The sequence below is a fragment of the Cervus elaphus genome, chromosome 27 (genome assembly GCF_910594005.1).
Source record: "Cervus elaphus chromosome 27, mCerEla1.1, whole genome shotgun sequence".
Classification (NCBI taxonomy): Eukaryota; Metazoa; Chordata; class Mammalia; order Artiodactyla; family Cervidae; genus Cervus; species Cervus elaphus.
Genome location: NC_057841.1, coordinates 4,443,691 through 4,467,797, shown reverse-complemented (window position 1 = coordinate 4,467,797; position 24,107 = coordinate 4,443,691).

Sequence of the window (24,107 nt, the reverse complement as noted above, 5' to 3'; positions counted from 1 at the left end):
GACTCCTCGTGAAACTTGATAGGAGTCCCAGGATTCCTGTGGCACGTGGAAAGGGACCCTTGGTCTCCCGCCTCAGCTGGAGAGGCGTCCCAATTGCCCTGCCAAGCCTCGAGGAGATTCCCGAGTTTTCCCTCGCAACTAGGCAGGAGTCCTGCCGTCGCTGAAGAAACACGTGGGTGGAAGGGCCATCCCCGTCTTAACTCGAGAATATACCCCAGGTTCCCGCCGCAACTCGAGAAAAACCATGAGACTTCCCCCTCGCCGCGAGATGAGGCCCGATTCCCCTGCACTGCGTGCAGGGCAATTCCTTGTTTCACATCCCACATGAAAGGAGCCTTGATTTCCTTGATGGCACTCCAGAGAAAGCCCAAGAACACTGTTTCAAGGCTAGAGGGATCCTGAGGTCACTGTAGCAACACGAAAGAGCTCCGTGGACCAAAAATCAACTCGAGATGAGAGGTTAGTGCCTGGCTTCGACTCCAGAGGAATACCACCTTACCACAAGCACCTCAAGAGGAGGCTTCTCTCAGCTCTAGGTATGTGAGAGGGACCCTGAGATTGCGGCCTCAAGTGGAATGGACACCACGATGCCCTGACTCGAAATAAGGTCGGATATGCCTGCAGTGACTTGAATGCACGCTCGTCTTGCATCTCCCAAGACGAAAGGATGTCTTAATCCCCTGTGGAGACCACAGAGAAAGACCTCGTTCCCCACCTCATCGCGACCGGAGGCCTCACATCCTTTGAACACTCCAGAGGGACGCGTAGATCAGTGCCTCCAAAGGAGACGATGCCTGACTACTCATGAAACTTGATAGGAGTCCCAGGATTCCTGTGGCACGTGGAAAGGAACCCTTGGTCTCCCGCTTCAGCTGGAGAGGAGTCCCACTTGCCCTGCCAAGCCTCGAGGAGAATCCCGAGTTGTCCCTCGCAACTAGGCAGGAGTTCTGACGTCGCTGAACAAACACGTGTGTGGAAGTGCCATCCCCGTCGTAACTCGAGAATATACCCCAGGTTCCGGCCGCAACTCGAGAAAAACCATGAGACTTCCCCCTCGCCGCGAGATGAGGCCCGATTCCCCTGCACTGCGTGCAGAGCAATGCCGTGTTGCACATCACACAGGAAAGGAGCCTTGATTTCCTTGATGGCACTCCAGAGAAAGCCCAAGAACACTGTTTCAAGGCTAGAGGGATCCTGACATCACTGTAGCAACACGAAAGAGCTCCGTGGACCACAAATCAACTCGAGATGAGAGGTTAGTCCCTGGCTTCGACTCCAGAGGAATACCACCTTACCACAAGCACCTCAAGAGGATGCTTCTCTCAGCTCTAGGTATGTGAGAGGGACCCTGAGTTTGCGGCCTCAAGTGGAATGGACACTGCGATGCCCTGACTTGAAATAAGGCCGGATATGCCTGCAGTGACTTGAATGCAGGCTCGTCTTGCATCTCCCAAGACGAAAGGATGTCTGAATCCCCTGTGGAGACCACAGAGAAAGACCTAGTTCCCCACCTCATCGCGACCGGAGGCCTCACATCCTTTAAAAACTCCAGAGGGACGCGGAGATCAGTTCCTCCAAAGGAGACGATGCCTGACTCCTCGTGAAACTTGATAGGAGTCCCAGGATTCCTGTGGCACGTGGAAAGGGACCCTTGGTCTCCCGCCTCAGCTGGAGAGGCGTCCCAATTGCCCTGCCAAGCCTCGAGGAGAATCCCGAGTTGCCCCTCGCAACGAGGCAGGAGTCCTGACGTCGCTGAACAAACACGTGTGTGGAAGGGCCATCCCCGTCGTAACTCGAGAATATACCCCAGGTTCCCGCCGAAACTCGAGAAAAACGATGAGACTTCCCCCTCGCCGCGAGATGAGGCCCGATTACCGTGCACTGCGTGCAGAGCAATTCCGTGTTGCACATCACGCATGAAAGGAGCCTTGATTTCCTTGATGGCACTCCAGAGAAACCCCAAGAACACTGTTACAAGGCTAGAGAGATCCTGAGGTCACTGTAGCAACACGAAAGAGCTCCGTGGACCACAAATCAACTGGAGATGAGAGGTTAGTCCCTGGCTTCAACTCCAGAGGAATACCACCTTACCACAAGCACCTCAAGAGGAGGCTTCTCTCAGCTCTAGGTATGTGAGAGGGACCCTGAGTTTGCGGCCTCAAGTGGAATGGACACTGCGATGCCCTGACTCGAAATAAGGCCGGATATGCCTGCAGTGACTTGAATGCAGGCTCCTCTTGCATCTCCCAAGACGAAAGGATGTCTGAATCCCCTGTGGAGACCACAGAGAAAGACCTAGTTCCCCACCTCATCGCGACCGGAGGCCTCACATCCTTTGAACACTCCAGAGGGACGCGAAGATCAGTGCCTCCAAAGGAGACGATGCCTGACTCCTCGTGAAACTTGATAGGAGTTCCATGATTCCTGTGGCACGTGGAAAGGGACCCTTGGTCTCCCGCCTCAGCTGGAGAGGCGTCCCACTTGCCCTGCCACGCCTCGAGGAGAATCCCGAGTTGTCCCTCGCAACTAGGCAGGAGTCCTGACGTCGCGGAACAAACACGTGTGTGGAAGGGCCATCCCCGTCGTAACTCGAGAATATACCCCAGGTTCCCGCCGCAACTCGAGAAAAACCATGAGACTTCCCCCTCGCCGCGAGATGAGGCCCGATTCCCCTGCACTGGGTGCAGAGCAATGCCGTGTTGCACATCACACAGGAAAGGAGCCTTGATTTCCTTGATGGCACTCCAGAGAAAGCCCATGAACACTGTTTAAAGGCTAGAGGGATCCTGAGGTCACTGTAGCAACAGGAAAGAGCTCCGTGGATCAAAAATCAACTCAAGATGAGATGTTAGTCGCTGGCTTCGATTTCAGAGGAATACCACCTTACCACAAGCACCTCAAGAGGAGGCTTCTCTCAGCTCTAGGTATGTGTGAGGAACCCTGAGTTTGCGGCCTCAAGTGGAATGGACACCGCGATGCCCTGACTCGAAATAAGGCCGGATATGCCTGCAGTGACTTGAATGCAGGCTCGTCTTGCATCTCCCAAGACGAAAGGATGTCTGAATCCCCTGTGGAGACCGCAGAGAAAGACCTAGTTTCCCACCTCATCGCGACCGGAGGCCTCACATCCTTTGAAAACACCAGAGGCAAGCGGAGATCAGTGCCTCCAAAGGAGACGATGCCTGACTCCTCGTGAAACTTGATAGGAGTCCCAGGATTACTGTGGCACATGGAAAGGGACCCTTGGTCTCCCGCCTCAGCTGGAGAGGCATCCCAATTGCCCTGCCACGCCTCGAGGAGAATCCCGAGTTGTCCCTCGCAACTAGGCAGGAGTCCTGACGTCGCTGAACAAACAGGTGTGTGGAAGGGCCATCCCCGTCGTAACTCGAGAATATACCCCAGTTTCCCGCCGCAACTCGAGAAAAACCATGAGACTTCCCCCTCGCCGCGAGATGAGGCCCGATTCCCCTGCACTGCGTGCAGAGCAATGACGTGTTGCACATCACACAGGAAAGGAGCCTTGGTTTCCTTGATGGCACTCCAGAGAAACCCCAAGAACACTGTTTCAAGGCTAGAGGGATCCTGAGGTCACTGTAGCAACACAAAAGAGCTCCGTGGACCACAAATCAACTCGAGATGAGAGGTTAGTGCCTGGATTCGACTCCAGAGGAATACCACCTTACCACAAGCACCTCAAGAGGAGGCTTCTCTCAGCTCTAGGTATGTGAGAGGGACCCTGAGTTTGCGGCCTCAAGTGGAATGGACACTGCGATGCCCTGACTCGAAATAAGGCCGGATATCCCTGCAGTGACTTGAATGCAGGCTCGTCTTGCATCTCCCAAGACGAAAGGATGTCTGAATCCCCTGTGGAGACCACAGAGAAAGACCTAGTTCCCCACCTCATCGCGACCGGAGGCCTCACATCCTTTGAAAACTCCAGAGGGACGCGGAGATCAGTGCCTCCAAAGGAGACGATGCCTCACTCCTCGTGAAACTTGAGAGGAGTCCAGGATTCCTGTGGCACGTGGAAAGGGACCCTTGGTCTCCCGCCTAAGCTGGAGAGGCGTCCCAATTGCCCTGCCAAGCCTCGAGGAGATTCCCGAGTTTTCCCTCGCAACTAGGCAGGAGTCCTGACGTCGCTGAACAAACACGTGTGTGGAAGTGCCATCCCCGTCGTAACTCGAGAATATACCCCAGGTTCCGGCCGCAACTCGAGAAAAACCATGAGACTTCCCCCTCGCCGCGAGATGAGGCCCGAATCCCCTGCACTGCGTGCAGAGCAATGCCGTGTTGCACATCACACAGGAAAGGAGCCTTGATTTCCTTGATGGCACTCCAGAGAAAGCCCAAGAACACTGTTTCAAGGCTAGAGGGATACTGACATCACTGTAGCAACACGAAAGAGCTCCGTGGACCACAAATCAACTCGAGATGAGAGGTTAGTCCCTGGCTTCGACTCCAGAGGAATACCACCTTACCACAAGCACCTCAAGAGGAGGCTTCTCTCAGCTCTAGGTATGTGAGAGGGACCCTGAGTTTGCGGCCTCAAGTGGAATGGACACTGCGATGCCCTGACTTGAAATAAGGCCGGATATGCCTGCAGTGACTTGAATGCAGGCTCGTCTTGCATCTCCCAAGACGAAAGGATGTCTGAATCCCCTGTGGAGACCACAGAGAAAGACCTAGTTCCCCACCTCATCGCGACCGGAGGCCTCACATCCTTTAAAAACTCCAGAGGGACGCGGAGATCAGTTCCTCCAAAGGAGACGATGCCTGACTCCTCGTGAAACTTGATAGGAGTCCCAGGATTCCTGTGGCACGTGGAAAGGGACCCTTGGTCTCCCGCCTCAGCTGGAGAGGCGTCTCAATTGCCCTGCCAAGCCTCGAGGAGAATCCCGAGTTGCCCCTCGCAACGAGGCAGGAGTCCTGACGTCGCTGAACAAACACGTGTGTGGAAGGGCCATCCCCGTCGTAACTCTAGAATATACCCCAGGTTCCCGCCGAAACTCGAGAAAAACCATGAGACTTCCCCCTCGCCGCGAGATGAGGCCCGATTACCGTGCACTGCGTGCAGAGCAATTCCGTGTTGCACATCACGCATGAAAGGAGCCTTGATTTCCTTGATGGCACTCCAGAGAAACCCCAAGAACACTGTTACAAGGCTAGAGAGATCCTGAGGTCACTGTAGCAACACGAAAGAGCTCCGTGGACCACAAATCAACTGGAGATGAGAGGTTAGTCCCTGGCTTCAACTCCAGAGGAATACCACCTTACCACAAGCACCTCAAGAGGAGGCTTCTCTCAGCTCTAGGTATGTGAGAGGGACCCTGAGTTTGCGGCCTCAAGTGGAATGGACACTGCGATGCCCTGACTCGAAATAAGGCCGGATTTCCCTTCAGTGACTTGAATGCAGGCTCGTCTTGCATCTCCCAAGACGAAAGGATGTCTGAATCCCCTGTGGAGACCACAGAGAAAGACCTAGTTCCCCACCTCATCGCGACCGGAGGCCTCACATCCTTTGAAAACTCCAGAGGGACGCGGAGATCAGTGCCTCCAAAGGAGACGATGCCTGACTCCTCGTGAAACTTGATAGGAGTCCCAGGATTCCTGTGGCACGTGGAAAAGGACCCTTGGTCTCCCGCCTCAGCTGGAGAGGCGTCCCAATTGCCCTGCCAAGCCTCGAGGAGAATCCCGAGTTGTCCCTCGCAACTAGGCAGGAGTCCTGACTTCGCTGAACAAACACATGTGTGAAAGGGCCATCCCCTTCGTAACTCGAGAATATACCCCAGGTTCCCGCCGCAACTCGAGACAAACCATGAGACTTCCCCCTCGCCACGAGATGAGGCCCGATTCCCCTGCACTGCGTGCAGAGCAATGCCGTCTTGCACATCACACATGAAAGGAGCCTTGATTTCCTTGATGGCACTCCAGAGAAACCCCAAGAACACTGTTTCAAGGCTAGAGGGATCCTGAGGTCACTGTAGCAACACGAAAGAGCTCCGTGGACCAAAAATCAACTCGAGATGAGAGGTTAGTTCCTGGCTTCGACTCCAGAGGAATACCACCTTACCACAAGCACCTCACGAGGAGGCTTCTCTCAGCTCTAGGTATGTGAGAGGGACCCTGATTTTGCAGCCTCAAGTGGAATGGACACCGCGATGCCCAGACTCGAAATAAGGCCGGATATGCCTGCAGTGACTTGAATGCAGGCTCGTCTTTCATCTCCCAAGACGAAAGGATGTCTGAATTCCCTGTGGAGATCACAGAGAAAGACCTCGTTCCCCACCTCATCGCGACCGGAGGCCTCACATCCTTTGAACACTCCAGAGGGACGCGTAGATCAGTGCCTCCAAAGGAGACGATGCCTGACTACTCATGAAACTTGATAGGAGTCCCAGGATTCCTGTGGCACGTGGAAAGGAACCCTTGGTCTCCCGCTTCAGCTGGAGAGGAGTCCCACTTGCCCTGCCAAGCCTCGAGGAGAATCCCGAGTTGTCCCTCGCAACTAGGCAGGAGTCCTGACGTCGCTGAACAAACACGTGTGTGGAAGTGCCATCCCCGTCGTAACTCGAGAATATACCCCAGGTTCCCGCCGCAACTCGAGAAAAACCATGAGACTTCCCCCTCGCCGCGAGATGAGGCCCGATTCCCCTGCACTGCGTGCAGAGCAATGCCGTGTTGCACATCACACAGGAAAGGAGCCTTGATTTCCTTGATGGCACTCCAGAGAAAGCCCAAGAACACTGTTTCAAGGCTAGAGGGATCCTGACGTCACTGTAGCAACACGAAAGAGCTCCGTGGACCACAAATCAACTCGAGATGAGAGGTTAGTCCCTGGCTTCGACTCCAGAGGAATACCACCTTACCACAAGCACCTCAAGAGGATGCTTCTCTCAGCTCTAGGTATGTGAGAGGGACCCTGAGTTTGCGGCCTCAAGTGGAATGGACACTGCGATGCCCTGACTTGAAATAAGGCCGGATATGCCTGCAGTGACTTGAATGCAGGCTCGTCTTGCATCTCCCAAGACGAAAGGATGTCTGAATCCCCTGTGGAGACCACAGAGAAAGACCTAGTTCCCCACCTCATCGCGACCGGAGGCCTCACATCCTTTAAAAACTCCAGAGGGACGCGGAGATCAGTTCCTCCAAAGGAGACGATGCCTGACTCCTCGTGAAACTTGATAGGAGTCCCAGGATTCCTGTGGCACGTGGAAAGGGACCCTTGGTCTCCCGCCTCAGCTGGAGAGGCGTCCCAATTGCCCTGCCAAGCCTCGAGGAGAATCCCGAGTTGCCCCTCGCAACGAGGCAGGAGTCCTGACGTCGCTGAACAAACACGTGTGTGGAAGGGCCATCCCCGTCGTAACTCGAGAATATACCCCAGGTTCCCGCCGAAACTCGAGAAAAACCATGAGACTTCCCCCTCGCCGCGAGATGAGGCCCGATTACCGTGCACTGCGTGCAGAGCAATTCCGTGTTGCACATCACGCATGAAAGGAGCCTTGATTTCCTTGATGGCACTCCAGAGAAACCCCAAGAACACTGTTACAAGGCTAGAGAGATCCTGAGGTCACTGTAGCAACACGAAAGAGCTCCGTGGACCACAAATCAACTGGAGATGAGAGGTTAGTCCCTGGCTTCAACTCCAGAGGAATACCACCTCACCACAAGCACCTCAAGAGGAGGCTTCTCTCAGCTCTAGGTATGTGAGAGGGACCCTGAGTTTGCGGCCTCAAGTGGAATGGACACTGCGATGCCCTGACTCGAAATAAGGCCGGATTTCCCTTCAGTGACTTGAATGCAGGCTCGTCTTGCATCTCCCAAGACGAAAGGATGTCTGAATCCCCTGTGGAGACCACAGAGAAAGACCTAGTTCCCCACCTCATCGCGACCGGAGGCCTCACATCCTTTGAAAACTCCAGAGGGACGCGGAGATCAGTGCCTCCAAAGGAGACGATGCCTGACTCCTCGTGAAACTTGATAGGAGTCCCAGGATTCCTGTGGCACGTGGAAAAGGACCCTTGGTCTCCCGCCTCAGCTGGAGAGGCGTCCCAATTGCCCTGCCAAGCCTCGAGGAGAATCCCGAGTTGTCCCTCGCAACTAGGCAGGAGTCCTGACTTCGCTGAACAAACACATGTGTGAAAGGGCCATCCCCTTCGTAACTCGAGAATATACCCCAGGTTCCCGCCGCAACTCGAGACAAACCATGAGACTTCCCCCTCGCCACGAGATGAGGCCCGATTCCCCTGCACTGCGTGCAGAGCAATGCCGTCTTGCACATCACACATGAAAGGAGCCTTGATTTCCTTGATGGCACTCCAGAGAAACCCCAAGAACACTGTTTCAAGGCTAGAGGGATCCTGAGGTCACTGTAGCAACACGAAAGAGCTCCGTGGACCAAAAATCAACTCGAGATGAGAGGTTAGTTCCTGGCTTCGACTCCAGAGGAATACCACCTTACCACAAGCACCTCACGAGGAGGCTTCTCTCAGCTCTAGGTATGTGAGAGGGACCCTGATTTTGCAGCCTCAAGTGGAATGGACACCGCGATGCCCAGACTCGAAATAAGGCCGGATATGCCTGCAGTGACTTGAATGCAGGCTCGTCTTTCATCTCCCAAGACGAAAGGATGTCTGAATTCCCTGTGGAGATCACAGAGAAAGACCTCGTTCCCCACCTCATCGCGACCGGAGGCCTCACATCCTTTGAACACTCCAGAGGGACGCGTAGATCAGTGCCTCCAAAGGAGACGATGCCTGACTACTCATGAAACTTGATAGGAGTCCCAGGATTCCTGTGGCACGTGGAAAGGAACCCTTGGTCTCCCGCTTCAGCTGGAGAGGAGTCCCACTTGCCCTGCCAAGCCTCGAGGAGAATCCCGAGTTGTCCCTCGCAACTAGGCAGGAGTCCTGACGTCGCTGAACAAACACGTGTGTGGAAGTGCCATCCCCGTCGTAACTCGAGAATATACCCCAGGTTCCCGGCGCAACTCGAGAAAAACCATGAGACTTCCCCCTCGCCGCGAGATGAGGCCCGATTCCCCTGCACTGCGTGCAGAGCAATGCCGTGTTGCACATCACACAGGAAAGGAGCCTTGATTTCCTTGATGGCACTCCAGAGAAAGCCCAAGAACACTGTTTCAAGGCTAGAGGGATCCTGACGTCACTGTAGCAACACGAAAGAGCTCCGTGGACCACAAATCAACTCGAGATGAGAGGTTAGTCCCTGGCTTCGACTCCAGAGGAATACCACCTTACCACAAGCACCTCAAGAGGATGCTTCTCTCAGCTCTAGGTATGTGAGAGGGACCCTGAGTTTGCGGCCTCAAGTGGAATGGACACTGCGATGCCCTGACTTGAAATAAGGCCGGATATGCCTGCAGTGACTTGAATGCAGGCTCGTCTTGCATCTCCCAAGACGAAAGGATGTCTGAATCCCCTGTGGAGACCACAGAGAAAGACCTAGTTCCCCACCTCATCGCGACCGGAGGCCTCACATCCTTTAAAAACTCCAGAGGGACGCGGAGATCAGTTCCTCCAAAGGAGACGATGCCTGACTCCTCGTGAAACTTGATAGGAGTCCCAGGATTCCTGTGGCACGTGGAAAGGGACCCTTGGTCTCCCGCCTCAGCTGGAGAGGCGTCCCAATTGCCCTGCCAAGCCTCGAGGAGAATCCCGAGTTGCCCCTCGCAACGAGGCAGGAGTCCTGACGTCGCTGAACAAACACGTGTGTGGAAGGGCCATCCCCGTCGTAACTCGAGAATATACCCCAGGTTCCCGCCGAAACTCGAGAAAAACCATGAGACTTCCCCCTCGCCGCGAGATGAGGCCCGATTACCGTGCACTGCGTGCAGAGCAATTCCGTGTTGCACATCACGCATGAATGGAGCCTTGATTTCCTTGATGGCACTCCAGAGAAACCCCAAGAACACTGTTTCAAGGCTAGAAAGATCCTGAGGTCACTGTAGCAACACGAAAGAGCTCCGTGGACCACAAATCAACTGGAGATGAGAGGTTAGTCCCTGGCTTCAACTCCAGAGGAGTACCACCTTACCACAAGCACCTCAAGAGGAGGCTTCTCTCAGCTCTAGGTATGTGAGAGGGACCCTGAGTTTGCGGCCTCAAGTGGAATGGACACTGCGATGCCCTGACTCGAAATAAGGCCGGATATGCCTGCAGTGACTTGAATGCAGGCTCCTCTTGCATCTCCCAAGACGAAAGGATGTCTGAATCCCCTGTGGAGACCACAGAGAAAGACCTAGTTCCCCACCTCATCGCGACCGGAGGCCTCACATCCTTTGAACACTCCAGAGGGACGCGAAGATCAGTGCCTCCAAAGGAGACGATGCCTGACTCCTCGTGAAACTTGATAGGAGTTCCATGATTCCTGTGGCACGTGGAAAGGGACCCTTGGTCTCCCGCCTCAGCTGGAGAGGCGTCCCACTTGCCCTGCCACGCCTCGAGGAGAATCCCGAGTTGTCCCTCGCAACTAGGCAGGAGTCCTGACGTCGCGGAACAAACAGGTGTGTGGAAGGGACATCCCCGTTGTAACTCGAGAATATACCCCAGGTTCCCGCCGCAACTCGAGAAAAACCATGAGACTTCCCCCTCGCCGCGAGATGAGGCCCGATTCCCCTGCACTGCGTGCAGAGCAATTCCGTGTTGCACATCACACAGGAAAGGAGCCTTGATTTCCTTGATGGCACTCCAGAGAAAGCCCATGAACACTGTTTCAAGGCTAGAGGGATCCTGAGGTCACTGTAGCAACAAGAAAGAGCTCCGTGGACCACAAATCAACTCGAGATGAGATGTTAGTCCCTGGCTTCGATTCCAGAGGAATACCACCTTACCACAAGCACCTCAAGAGGAGGCTTCTCTCAGCTCTAGGTATGTGAGAGGGTCCCTGAGATTGCGGCCTCGAGTGGAATGGACACTGCGATGCCCTGACGCGAAATAAGGCCGGATATGCCTGCAGTGACTTGAATGCAGGCTCGTCTTGCATCTCCCAAGACGAAAGGATGTCTGAATTCCCTGTGGAGACCACAGAGAAAGACCTAGTTCCCCACCTCATCGCGACCGGAGGCCTCACATCCTTTGAAAATTCCAGACGTATGCGGAGATCAGTGCCTCCAAGAGAGACGATGCCTGACTCCTCGTGAAACTTGATAGAAGTCCCAGGATTCCTGTGGCACGTGGAAAGGGACCCTTGGTCTCCCGCCTCAGCTGGAGAGGCGTCCCAATTGCCCTGCCAAGCCTCGAGGAGATTCCCGAGTTTTCCCTCGCAACTAGGCAGGAGTCCTGTCATCGATGAAGAAACACGTGGGTGGAAGGGCCATCCCCGTCGTAACTCGAGAATATACCCCAGGTTCCCGCCGCAACTCGTGAAAAACCATGAGACTTCCCCCTCGCCGCGAGATGAGGCCCGATTCCCCTGCACTGCGTGCAGAGCCATTCCGTGTTTCACATCCCACATGAAAGGAGCCTTGATTTCCTTAATGGCACTACAGAGAAACCTCAAGAACACTGTTTCAAGGCTAGAGGGATCCTGAGGTCACTGTAGCAACACGAAAGAGCTCCGTGGACCACAAATCAACTCGAGATGAGAGGTTAGTCCCTGGCTTCGACTTCAGAGGAATACCACCTTACCACAAGCACCTCAAGAGGAGGCTTCTCTCAGCTCTAGGTATGTGAGAGGGACCCTGAGTTTGCGGCCTCAAGTGGAATGGACACCGCGATGCCCTGACTCGAAATAAGGCCGGATTTCCCTTCAGTGACTTGAATGCAGGCTCGTCTTGCATCTCCCAAGACGAAAGGATGTCTGAATCCCCTGTGGAGACCACAGAGAAAGACCTAGTTCCCCACCTCATCGCGACCGGAGGCCTCACATCCTTTGAAAACTGCAGAGGGACGCGGAGATCAGTGCCTCCAAAGGAGACGATGCCTGACTCCTCGTGAAACTTGATAGGAGTCCCAGGATTCCTGTGGCACGGGGAAAAGGACCCTTGGTCTCCCGCCTCAGCTGGAGAGGCGTCCCAATTGCCCTGCCAAGCCTCGAGGAGAATCCCGAGTTGTCCCTCGCAACTAGGCAGGAGTCCTGACTTCGCTGAACAAACACATGTGTGAAAGGTCCATCCCCTTCGTAACTCGAGAATATACCCCAGGTTCCCGCCGCAACTCGAGACAAACCATGAGACTTCCCCCTCGCCGCGAGATGAGGCCCGATTCCCCTGCACTGCGTCCAAGCAATGCCGTCTTGCACATCACACATGAAAGGAGCCTTGATTTCCTTGATGGCACTCCAGAGAAACCCCAAGAACACTGTTTCAAGGCTAGAGGGATCCTGACGTCACTGTAGCAACACGAAAGAGCTCCGTGGACCACAAATCAACTCGAGATGAGAGGTTAGTCCCTGGCTTCGACTCCAGAGGAATACCACCTTACCACAAGCACCTCAAGAGGAGGCTTCTCTCAGCTCTAGGTATGTGAGAGGGACCCTGAGTTTGCGGCCTCAAGTGGAATGGACACCACGATGCCCTGACTCGAAATAAGGCCGGATATGCCTGCAGTGACTTGAATGCAGGCTCGTCTTGCATCTCCCAAGACGAAAGGATGTCTTAATCCCCTGAGGAGACCACAGAGAAAGACCTCGTTCCCCACCTCATCGCGACCGGAGGCCTCACATCCTTTGAACACTCCAGAGGAACGCGGAGATCAGTACCTCCAAAGGAGACGATGCCTGACTACTCATGAAACTTGATAGGAGTCCCAGGATTCCTGTGGCACGTGGAAAGGAACCCTTGGTCTCCCGCTTCAGCTGGAGAGGAGTCCCACTTGCCCTGCCAAGCCTCGAGGAGAATCCCGAGTTGTCCCTCGCAACTACGCAGGAGTCCTGACGTCGCTGAACAAACACGTGTGTGGAAGGGCCATCCCCGTCGTAACTCGAGAATATACACCAGGTTCCCGCCGCAACTCGAGAAAAACCATGAGACTTCCCCCTCGCCGCGAGATGAGGCCCGATTCCCCTGCACTGCGTGCAGAGCAATGCCGTGTTGCACATCACACAGGAAAGGAGCTTTGATTTCCTTGATGGCACTCCAGAGAAAGCCCAAGAACACTGTTTCAAGGCTAGAGGGATCCTGAGGTCACTGTAGCAACACGAAAGAGGTCCGTGGACCAAAAATCAACTCGAAATGAGAGGTTAGTGCCTGGCTTCGATTCCAGAGGAATACCACCTTCCCACAAGCACCTCAAGAGGAGGCTTCTCTCATCTCTATGTATGTGAGTGGGACCCTGAGTTTGCGGCCTCAAGTGGAATGGACACCGCGATGCCCTGACTCGAAATAATGACGGATATGCCTGCAGTGACTTGAATGCAGGCTCGTCTTGCATTTCCCAAGATGAAAGGATGTCTGAATCCCCTGTGGAGACCACAGAGAAAGACCTAGTTCCCCACCTCATCGCGACCGGAGGCCTCACATCCTTTGAAAACTCCAGAGGGACGCGGAGATCAGTGCCTCCAAAGGAGACGATGCCTGACTCCTCATGAAACTTGATAGGAGTCCCATGATTCCTGTGGCACGTGGAAAGGGACCCTTTGTCTCGCCTCAGCTGGAGAGGCGTCCCACTTGCCCTGCCAAGCCTCGAGGAGAATCCCGAGTTGTCCCTCGCAACTAGGCAGGAGTCCTGACGTCGCGGAACAAACAGGTGTGTGGAAGGGCCATCCCCGTCGTAACTCGAGAATATACCCCAGGTTCCCGCCGCAACTCGAGAAAAACCATGAGACTTCCCCCTCGCCGCGAGATGAGGCCCGATTCCCCTGCACTGCGTGCAGAGCAATGCCGTGTTGCACATCCCACATGAAAGGAGCCTTGATTTCCTTGATGACACTGCAGAGAAACCTCAAGAACACTGTTTCAAGGCTAGAGGGATCCTGAGGTCACTGTAGCAACAGGAAAGAGCTCCGTGGACCACAAATCAACTCGAGATGAGAGGTTAGTCCCTGGCTTCGACTTCAGAGGAATACCACCTTACCACAAGCACCTCAAGAGGAGGCTTCTCTCAGCTCTAGGTATGTGAGAGGGACCCTGAGTTTGCGGCCTCAAGTGGAATGGACACCGCGATGCCCTGACTCGAAATAAAGCCGGATTTCCCTTCAGTGACTTGAATGCAGGCTCGTCTTGCATCTCCCAAGACGAAAGGATGTCTGAATCCCCTGTGGAGACCACAGAGAAAGATCTAGTTCCCCACCTCATCGCGACCGGAGGCCTCACATCCTTTGAAAACTCCAGAGGGACGCGGAGATCAGTGCCTCCAAAGGAGACGATGCCTGACTCCTCGTGAAACTTGATAGGAGTCCCAGGATTCCTGTGGCACGGGGAAAAGGACCCTTGGTCTCCCGCCTCAGCTGGAGAGGCGTCCCAATTGCCCTGCCAAGCCTCGAGGAGAATCCCGAGTTGTCCCTCGCAACTAGGCAGGAGTCCTGACTTCGCTGAACAAACACATGTGTGAAAGGGCCATCCCCTTCGTAACTCGAGAATATACCCCAGGTTCCCGCCGCAACTCGAGACAAACCATGAGACTTCCCCCTCGCCACGAGATGAGGCCTGATTCCCCTGCACTGCGTGCAGAGCAATGCCGTCTTGCACATCACACATGAAAGGAGCCTTGATTTCCTTGATGGCACTCCAGAGAAAGCCCAAGAACACTGTTTCAAGGCTAGAGGGATCCTGAGGTCACTGTAGCAACACGAAAGAGCTCCGGGGACCAAAAATCAACTCGAGATGAGAGGTTAGTCCCTTCTTTCGACTCCAGAGGTATACCACCTTACCACAAGCACCTCAAGAGGAGGCTTCTCTCAGCTTTAGGAATGTGAGAGGGACCTTGAGTTTGCGGCCTCAAGTGGAATGGACACCACGATGCCCTGGCTCGAAATAAGACCGGGTATGCCTGCAGTGACTTGAATGCAGGCTCGTCTTGCATCTGCCAAGATGAAAGGATGTCTGAATCCCCGGTGGAGAGCACAGAGAAAGACCTAGTTCCCAACATCATCACGACCGGAGGCCTCACATCCTCTGAAAACTCCAGAGGGACGCGGAGAACAGTGCCTCCAAAGGAGACGATGCCTGACTCCTCGTGAAACTTGATAGGAGTCCCAGGATTCCTGTGGCACGTGGAAATGGACCCTTGTTGTCCCGCATCAGCTGGAGAGGCGTTCCAATTGCCCTGCCAAGCCTCGAGGAGAATCCGCAGTTGTCCCTCGCAACTAGGCAGGAGTCCTGACGTCGCTGAACAAACACGTGTGTGGAAGGGCCATTCCCGTCGTAACTCGAGAATGTACCCCAGGTTCCCGCCGCAACTCGAGAAAAACCTTAAGACATCCCCCTCGCCGTGAGATGAGGCCCGATTTCACTGCACTGAGTACAGAGCAATGACGTGTTGCACATCACACAGGAAAGGAGCCTTGATTTCCTTGATGGCACTCCAGAGAAACCCCAAGAACACTGTTTCAAGGCTAGAGGGAACCTGAGGTCACTGTAGCAACACGAAAGAGCTCCGTGGACCACAAATCAACTCGAGATGAGAGGTTAGTCCCTGGATTCGACTCCAGAGGAATACCACCTTACCACAAGCACTTCAAGAGGAGGCTTCTCTCAGCTCTATGTATGTGAGAGGGACCCTGAGTTTGCGGCCTCAAGTGGAATGGACACTGCGATGCCCTGACTCGAAATAAGGCCGGATATGCCTCCAGTGACTTGAATGCCGGCTCCTCTTGCATCTCCCAAGATGAAAGGATGTCTGAATCCCCTGTGGAGACCACAGAGAAAGACATAGTTCCCCACCTCATCGCGAACGGAGGCCTCACATACTTTGAAAACTCCAGAGGGACGCGGAGATCAGTGCCTCCAAAGGAGACGATGCCTGACTCCTCATGAAACTTGATAGGAGTCCCAGGATTCCTGTGGCACGTGGAAAGGGACCCTTGGTCTCCCGCCTCAGCTGGAGAGGCGTCCCAATTGCCCTGCCAAGCCTCGAGGAGAAGAATCCCGAGTTGTCCCTCGCAACTAGGCAGGAGTCCTGACGTCGCTGAACAAACACGTGTGTGGAAGGGCCATCCCCGTCGTAACTCGAGAATATACCCCAGGTTCCCGCCGCAACTCGAGAAAAACCATGAGACTTCCCCCTCGCAGCGAGATGAGGCCCGATTCCCCTGCATTGCGTGCAGAGCAATGCCGTGTTGCACATCACACAGGAAAGGAGCCTTGATTTCCTTGTTGGCACTCCAGATTAACCCGAAGAACACTGTTTCAAGGCTAGAGGGATCCTGAGGTCACTCTAGCAACACGAAAGAGCTCCGTGGACCAAAAATCAACTCGAGATGAGAGGTTAGTCCCTGGCTTCGACTCCAGAGGAATACCACCTTACGACAAGCACCTCAAGAGGAGGCTTCTCTCAGCTCTAGGTATGTGAGAGGGACCCTGAGTGTGCAGCCTCAAGTGGAATGGACACCGCGATGCCCTGACTCGAAATACGGCCGAATATGCCTGCAGTGACTTGAATGCAGGCTCGTCTTGCATCTCCCAAGACGAAAGGATGTCTGAATCCCCTGTGGAGACCACAGAGAAAGACCTAGTTCCCCACCTCATCGCGACCGGAGGCCTCACATCCTTTGAAAACTCCAGAGGGACGCGGAGATCAGTGCCTCCAAAGGAGACGATGTCGGACTCCTCGTGAAACTTGATAGGAGTCCCAGGATTCCTGTGGTACGTGGAAAGGGACACTTGGACTCCCGCCTCAGCTGGAGAGGCGTCCCAATTGCCCTTTCAAGCCTCGAGGAGAATCCCGAGTTGTCCCTCGCAACTAGGCAGGAGTCTTGACGTCGCTAAACAAACACGTGTGTGGAAGGGCCATCCCCGTCGTAACTCGAGAATATACCCCAGGTTCCCGCCGCAACTCGAGAAAAAGTATGAGACTTCCCCCTCGCCACGAGATGAGGCCCGATTCCCCTGCACTGCGTGCAGAGCAATGCCGTGTTGCACATCACACAGGAAAGGAGCCTTGATTTCCTTGATTGCACTCCAGAGAAAGCCCAAGAACACTGTTTCAAGGCTAGAGGGATCCTGAGGTCACTGTAGGAACACGAAAGAGCTCCGTGGACCAAAAGTCAACTCGAGGTGACAGGTTAGTCCCTGGCTTCAACTCCAGAGGAATACCACCTTACCACAAGCACCTCAAGAGGACGCTTCTCTCAGCTCTAGGTATGTGAGAGGGACCGTGAGTTTGCGGCCTCAAGTGGAATGGACACCGCGATGCTCAGACTCGAAATAAGGCAGGATATGCCTGCAGTGACTAGAATGCAGGCTCGTCTTGCATCTCCCAAGACGAAAGGATGTCTGAATCCCCTGTGGAGACCACAGAGAAAGACCTAGTTCCCCACCTCATTGCGACCGGAGGCCTCACATCCATTGAAAACTCCAGAGGGATGCGGAGATCAGTGCCTCCAAAGGAGACGATTCCTGACTCCTCGTGAAACTTGATAGGCATCCCAGGATTCCTGTGGCACGTGGAAAGGGACCCTTGGTCTCCCGCCTCAGCTGGAGAGGCGTCCCAATTGCCCTGCCAAGCCTCGAGGACAATCCCGAGTTGTCCCTCGCAACTAGGCAGGAGTCCTGACGTCGCTGAACAAACACGTGTGTTTAAGGGCCATCCCCGACGTAACTCGAGAATATACCCCAGGTTCCCGCGGCAACTCGAGAAAAACCATGAGACTTCCCCCTTGCCGCGAGATGAGGCCCGATTCCCCTGCACTGCGTGCAGAGCAATGCCGTGTTGCACATCACACAGGAAAGGAGCCTTGATTTCCTTGATTGCACTCGAGAGAAAACCCAAGAACACTGTTTCAAGGCTAGAGGGATCCTGAGGTCACTGTAGCAACACGAAAGAACTCCTTGGACCAAAAATCAACTCGAGATGAGAGGTTAGGCCCTGGCTTCGACTCCAGAGGAATACCACCTTACCACAAGGACCTCAAGAGGAGGCTTCTCTCAGCTCTAGGTATGTGAGAGGGACCCTGAGTTTTTGGCCTCAAGCGGAATGGACACGGCGATGCCCTGACTCGAAATAAGGCCGGATATGCCTGCAGTGACTTGAATGCAGGCACTTCTTGCATCTCCCAAGACGAAAGGATGTCTGAATCCCCTGTGGAGACCACAGAGAAAGACCTAGTTCCCCACCTCATCGCGACCGGAGGCCTCACATCCTTTGAAAACTCCAGAGGGACGCGGAGATCAGTGCCTCCAAAGGAGACGATGCCTGACTCCTCGTGAAACTTGAGAGGAGTCCCAGGATTCCTGTGGCACGTGGAAAGGGACCCTTGGTCTCCCGCCTCAGCTGGAGAGGCGTCCCAATTGCCCTGCCAAGCCTCGAGGAGAATCCCGAGTTGTCCCTCGCAACTAGGCAGGAGTCCTGACGTCGCTGAACAAACACGTGGGTGGAAGGGCCATCCCCGTCGTAACTCGAGAATATACCCCAGGTTCCCGCCGCAACTCGAGAAAAACCATGAGACTTCCCCCGCGCCGCGAGATGAGGCCCGATTCCCCTGCACTGCGTGCAGAGCAATGCCGTGTGGCACATCACACAGGAAAGGAGCCTTGATTTCCTTGATGGCACTCCAGAGAAACCCCAAGAACACTGTTTCAAGGCTAGAGGGATCCTGAGGTCACTGTAGCAACACGAAAGAGCTCCGTGGACCAAAAATCAACTCGAGATGAGAGGTTAGGCCCTGGCTTCGACTCCAGAGGAATACCACCTTACCACAAGCACCTCAAGAGGAGGCTTCTCTCAGCTCTAGGTATGTGAGAGGGACCCTGAGTTTTTGGCCTCAAGCCGAATCGACACCGCGATGCCCTGACTCAAAATAAGGCCGGATATCCCTCCAGTGACTTGAATGCAGGCACTTCTTGCATCTCCCAAGACGAAAGGATGTCTGAATCCCCTGTGGAGACCACAGAGAAAGACCTAGTTCCCCACCTCATCGCGACCGGAGGCCTCACATCCTTTGAAAACTCCAGAGGGACGCGGAGATCAGTGCCTCCAAAGGAGACGATACCTGACTCCTCGTGAAACTTGATAGGAGTCCCAGGATTCCTGTGGCACGTGGAAAGTGACCCTTGGTCTCCCGCCTCAGCTGGAGAGGCGTCCCAATTGCCCTGCCAAGCCTCGAGGAGAATCCCGAGTTGTCCCTCGCAACTAGGCAGGAGTCCTGACGTCGCTGAACAAACACGTGTGTGGAAGGGCCATCCCCGTAGTAACTCGAGAATACACCTCAGGTTCCAGCCGCAACTCGAGAAAAACCATGAGACTTCCTCCTCGCCGCGAGATGAGGCCCGATTCCCCTGCACTGCGTGCAGAGCAATGCCGTGTTGCACATCACACAGGAAAGGAGCCTTGATTTCCTTGATGGCACTCCAGCGAAACCCCAAGAACATTGTTTCAAGGCTAGAGTGAACCTGAGGTCACTGTAGCAACACGAAAGCGCTCCGTGGACCACAAATCAACTCGAGATGAGAGGTTAGTCCCTGGCTTTGACTCCAGAGGAATACCACCTTACCACAAGCACCTCATGAGGAGGCTTCTCTCAGCTCTAGGTATGTGAAAGGGACCCTGAGTTTGCGCCCTCAAGTGTAATGGACAACGCGATGCCCAGACTCGAAATAAGGCCGGATATGCCTGCAGTGACTTGAATGCAGGCTCGTCTTGCATCTCCCAAGACGAAAGGATGTCTGAATCCCCTGTGGAGACCACAGAGATAGACCTAGTTCCCCACCTCATCGCGACCGGAGGCCTCACATCCTTTGAAAACTCCAGAGGGACGCGGAGATCAGTGCCTCCAAAGGAGACGATGCCTGACTCCTCGTGAAACTTGATAGGAGTCCCAGGATTCCGGTGGCACGTGGAAAGGGACCCTTGGTCTCCTGCCTCAGCTGGAGAGGCGTCCCATTGCCCTGCCAAGCCTCGAGGAGAATCCCGAGTTGTCCCTCGCAACTAGGCAGGAGTCCTGACGTCGCTGAAAAAACACGTGTGTGGAAGGGCCATCCCCGTCGTAACTCGAGAATATACCCCAGTTTCCCGCCGCAACTCGAGAGAAACCATGAGACTTCCCCCTCGCCGCGGGATGAGGCCCGATTCCCCTGCACTGCGTGTAGAGCAATGCCGTGTTGCACATCACACAGGAAAGGAGCCTTGATTTCCTTGATGGCACTGCAGAGAAAGCCCAAGAACACTGTTTCAAGGCTAGAGGGATCCTGAGGTCACTGTAGCAACACGAAAGAGCTCCGTGGACCAAAAATCAACTCGAGATGAGAGGTTAGGCCCTGGCTTCGACTCCAGAGGAATACCACCTTACCACAAGCACCTCAAGAGGAGGCTTCTCTCAGCTCTAGGTATGTGAGAGGGACCCTGAGTTTTTGGCCTCAAGCGGAATCGACACCGCGATGCCCTGACTCAAAATAAGGCCGGATATCCCTGCAGTGACTTGAATGCAGGCTCGTCGTGCATCTCCCAAGACGAAAGGATGTCTGTATTCCCTGTGGAGACCACAGAGATAGACCTAGTTCCCCACCTCATCGCGACCGGAGGCCTCACATCCTTTGAAAACTCCAGAGGGACGCGGAGATCAGTGCCTCCAAAGGAGACGATGCCTGACTCCTCGTGAAACTTGATAGGAGTCCCAGGATTCCTGTGGCACATGGAAAGGGACCCTTAGTCTCCCCCCTCAGCTGGAGAGGCTTCCCAAATGCCCTGCCAAGCCTCGAGGACAATCCCGAGTTGTCCCTCGCAACTAGGCAGGAGTCCTGACGTCGCTGAACAAACACTTGTGTGGAAGGGCCATCCCCGTCGTAACTCGAGAATATACCCCAGGTTCCCGCCGCAACTCGAGAAAATCCATGAGACTTCCCCCTCGCCGTGAGATGAGGCCCGATTCCCCTGCACTGCGTGCAGAGCAATGCCGTTTTGCACATCACACAGGAAAGGAGCCTTGATTTCCTTGATGGTACTCCAGAGAAAGCCCAAGAACACTATTTCAAGGCCAAAGGGATCCTGAGGTCACTGTAGCAACACGAAAGAGCTCCGGGGACCAAGAATCAACTCGAGATGAGAGGTTAGTCCCTGGCTTCGACTCAAGAGGAATACCACCTTACCACAAGCACCTCATGAGGAGGCTTCTCTCAGCTCTAGGTATGTGAAAGGGACCCTGAGTTTGCGCCCTCAAGTGGAATGGACAACGCGATGCCCTGACTCGAAATAAGGCCGGATATGCCTGCAGTGACTTGAATGCAGGCTCGTCTTGCATCTCCCAAGACGAAAGGATGTCTGAATCCCCTGTGGAGACCACAGAGAAAGACCTAGTTCCCCACCTCATCGCGACCGGAGGCCTCACATCCTTTGAAAACTCCAGAGGGATGCGGAGATCAGTGCCTCCAAAGGAGACGATGCCTGACTCCTCGTGAAACTTGATAGGAGTCCCAGGATTCCTGTGGCACGTGGAAAGGGACCCTTGGTCTCCTGCCTCAGCTGGAGAGGCGTCCCATTGCCCTGCCAAGCCTCGAGGAGAATCCCGAGTTGTCCCTCGCAACTAGGCAGGAGTCCTGTCGTCGCTGAACAAACACGTGTGTGGAAGGGCCATCCCCGTCGTAACTCGAGAATATACCCCAGTTTCCCGCCGCAACTCGAGAGAAACCATGAGACTTCCCCCTCGCCGCGGGATGAGGCCCGATTCCCCTGCACTGCGTGTAGAGCAATGCCGTGTTGCACATCACACAGGAAAGGAGCCTTGATTTCCTTGATGGCACTCCAGAGAAAGCTCAAGAACACTGTTTCAAGGCTAGAGGGATCCTGAGGTCACTGTAGCAACACGAAAGAGCTCCGTGGACCAAAAATCAACTCGAGATGAGAGGTTAGGCCCTGGCTTCGACTCCAGAGGAATACCACCTTACCACAAGCACCTCAAGAGGAGGCTTCTCTCAGCTCTAGGTATGTGAGAGGGACCCTGAGTTTTTGGCCTAAAGCCGAATCGACACCGCGATGCCCTGACTCAAAATAAGGCCGGATATCCCTCCAGTGACTTGAATGCAGGCTCGTCTTGCATCTCCCAAGACGAAAGGATGTCTGAATCCCCTGTGGAGACCACAGAGAAAGACCTAGTTCCCCACCTCATTGCGACCGGAGGCCTCACATCCTTTGAAAACTCCAGAGGGATGCGGAGATCAGTGCCTCCAAAGGAGACGATACCTGACTCCTCGTGAAACTTGATAGGAGTCCCAGGATTCCTGTGGCACGTGGAAAGTGACCCTTGGTCTCCCTCATCAGCTGGAGAGGCGTCCCAATTGCCCTGCCAAGCCTCGAGGAGAATCCCGAGTTGTCCCTCGCAACTAGGCAGGAGTCCTGACGTTGCTGAACAAACACGTGTGTGGAAGGGCCATCCCCGTAGTAACTCGAGAATATACCTCAGGTTCCAGCCGCAACTCGAGAAAAACCATGAGACTTCCCCCTCGCCGCGAGATGAGGCCCGATTCCCCTGCACTGCGGGCAGAGCAATGACGTGTTGCACATCACACAGGAAAGGAGCCTTGATTTCCTTGATGGCACTCCAGAGAAACCCCAAGAACACTGTTTCAAGGCTAGAGTGAACCTGAGGTCACTGTAGCAACACGAAAGCGCTCCGTGGACCACAAATCAACTCGAGATGAGAGGTTAGTCCCTGGCTTCGACTCCAGAGGAATACCACCTTACCACAAGCACCTCATGAGGAGGCTTCTCTCAGCTCTAGGTATGTGAAAGGGGCCCTGAGTTTGCGCCCTCAAGTGGAATGGACAACGCGATGCCCTGACTTGAAATAAGGCCGGATATGCCTGCAGTGACTTGAATGCAGGCTCGTCTTGCATCTCCCAAGACGAAAGGATGTCTGAATCCCCTGTGGAGACCACAGAGAAAGACCTAGTTCCCCACCTCATCGCGACCGGAGGCCTCACATCCTTTGAAAACTCCAGAGGGACGCGGAGATCAGTGCCTCCAAAGGAGACGATGCCTGACTCCTCGTGAAACTTGATAGGAGTCCCAGGATTCCGGTGGCACGTGGAAAGGGACCCTTGGTCTCCTGCCTCAGCTGGAGAGGCGTCCTATTGCCCTGTCAAGCCTCGAGGAGAATCCCGGGTTGTCCCTCGCAACTAGGCAGGAGTCCTGACGTCGCTGAAAAAACACGTGTGTGGAAGGGCCATCCCCGTCGTAACTCGAGAATATACCCCAGTTTCCCGCCGCAACTCGAGAAAAACCATGAGACTTCCCCCTCGCCGCGGGATGAGGCCCGATTCCCCTGCCCTGCGTGTAGAGCAATGCCGTGTTGCACATCACACAGGAAAGGAGCCTTGATTTCCTTGATGGCACTCCAGAGAAACCCCAAGAACACTGTTTCAAGGCTAGAGGGATCCTGAGGTCACTGTAGCAACACGAAAGAGCTCCGTGGACCAAAAATCAACTCGAGATGAGAGGTTAGTCGCTGGCTTCGACTCCAGAGGAATACCACCTTACCACAAGCACCTCAAGAGGAGGTTTCTCTCAGCTCTAGGTATGTGAGAGGGACCCTGAGTTTGCGGCCACAAGTGGAATGGACACCGCGATGCCCTGACTTGGAATTAGGCCGGATATGCCTACAGTGACTTGAATGCAGGCTCGTCTTGCATCTCGCAAGACGAAAGGATGTCTGAATCCCCTGTAGAGACCACAGAGAAAGACCTTGATTAACACCTCATCGCCGCCGGAGGCCTCACATCCTTTGAAAACTCCAGAGGGACGCGGAGATCAGTGCCTCCAAAGGAGACGATGCCTGACTCCTCGTGAACCTTGATAGGAGTCCCAGGATTCCTGTGGCACGTGGAAAGGGACCCTTGGTCTCCCGCCTCAGCTGGAGAGGCGTCGCAATTGCCCTGCCAAGCTTCGAAGAGAATCCCGAGTTGTCCCTCGCAACTAGGCAGGAGTCCTGATGTTGTTGAACAAACACATGTGTGGAACGGCCATCCCCGCCGTAATTCGAGATTATACCCCAGGTTCCCGCCGCAA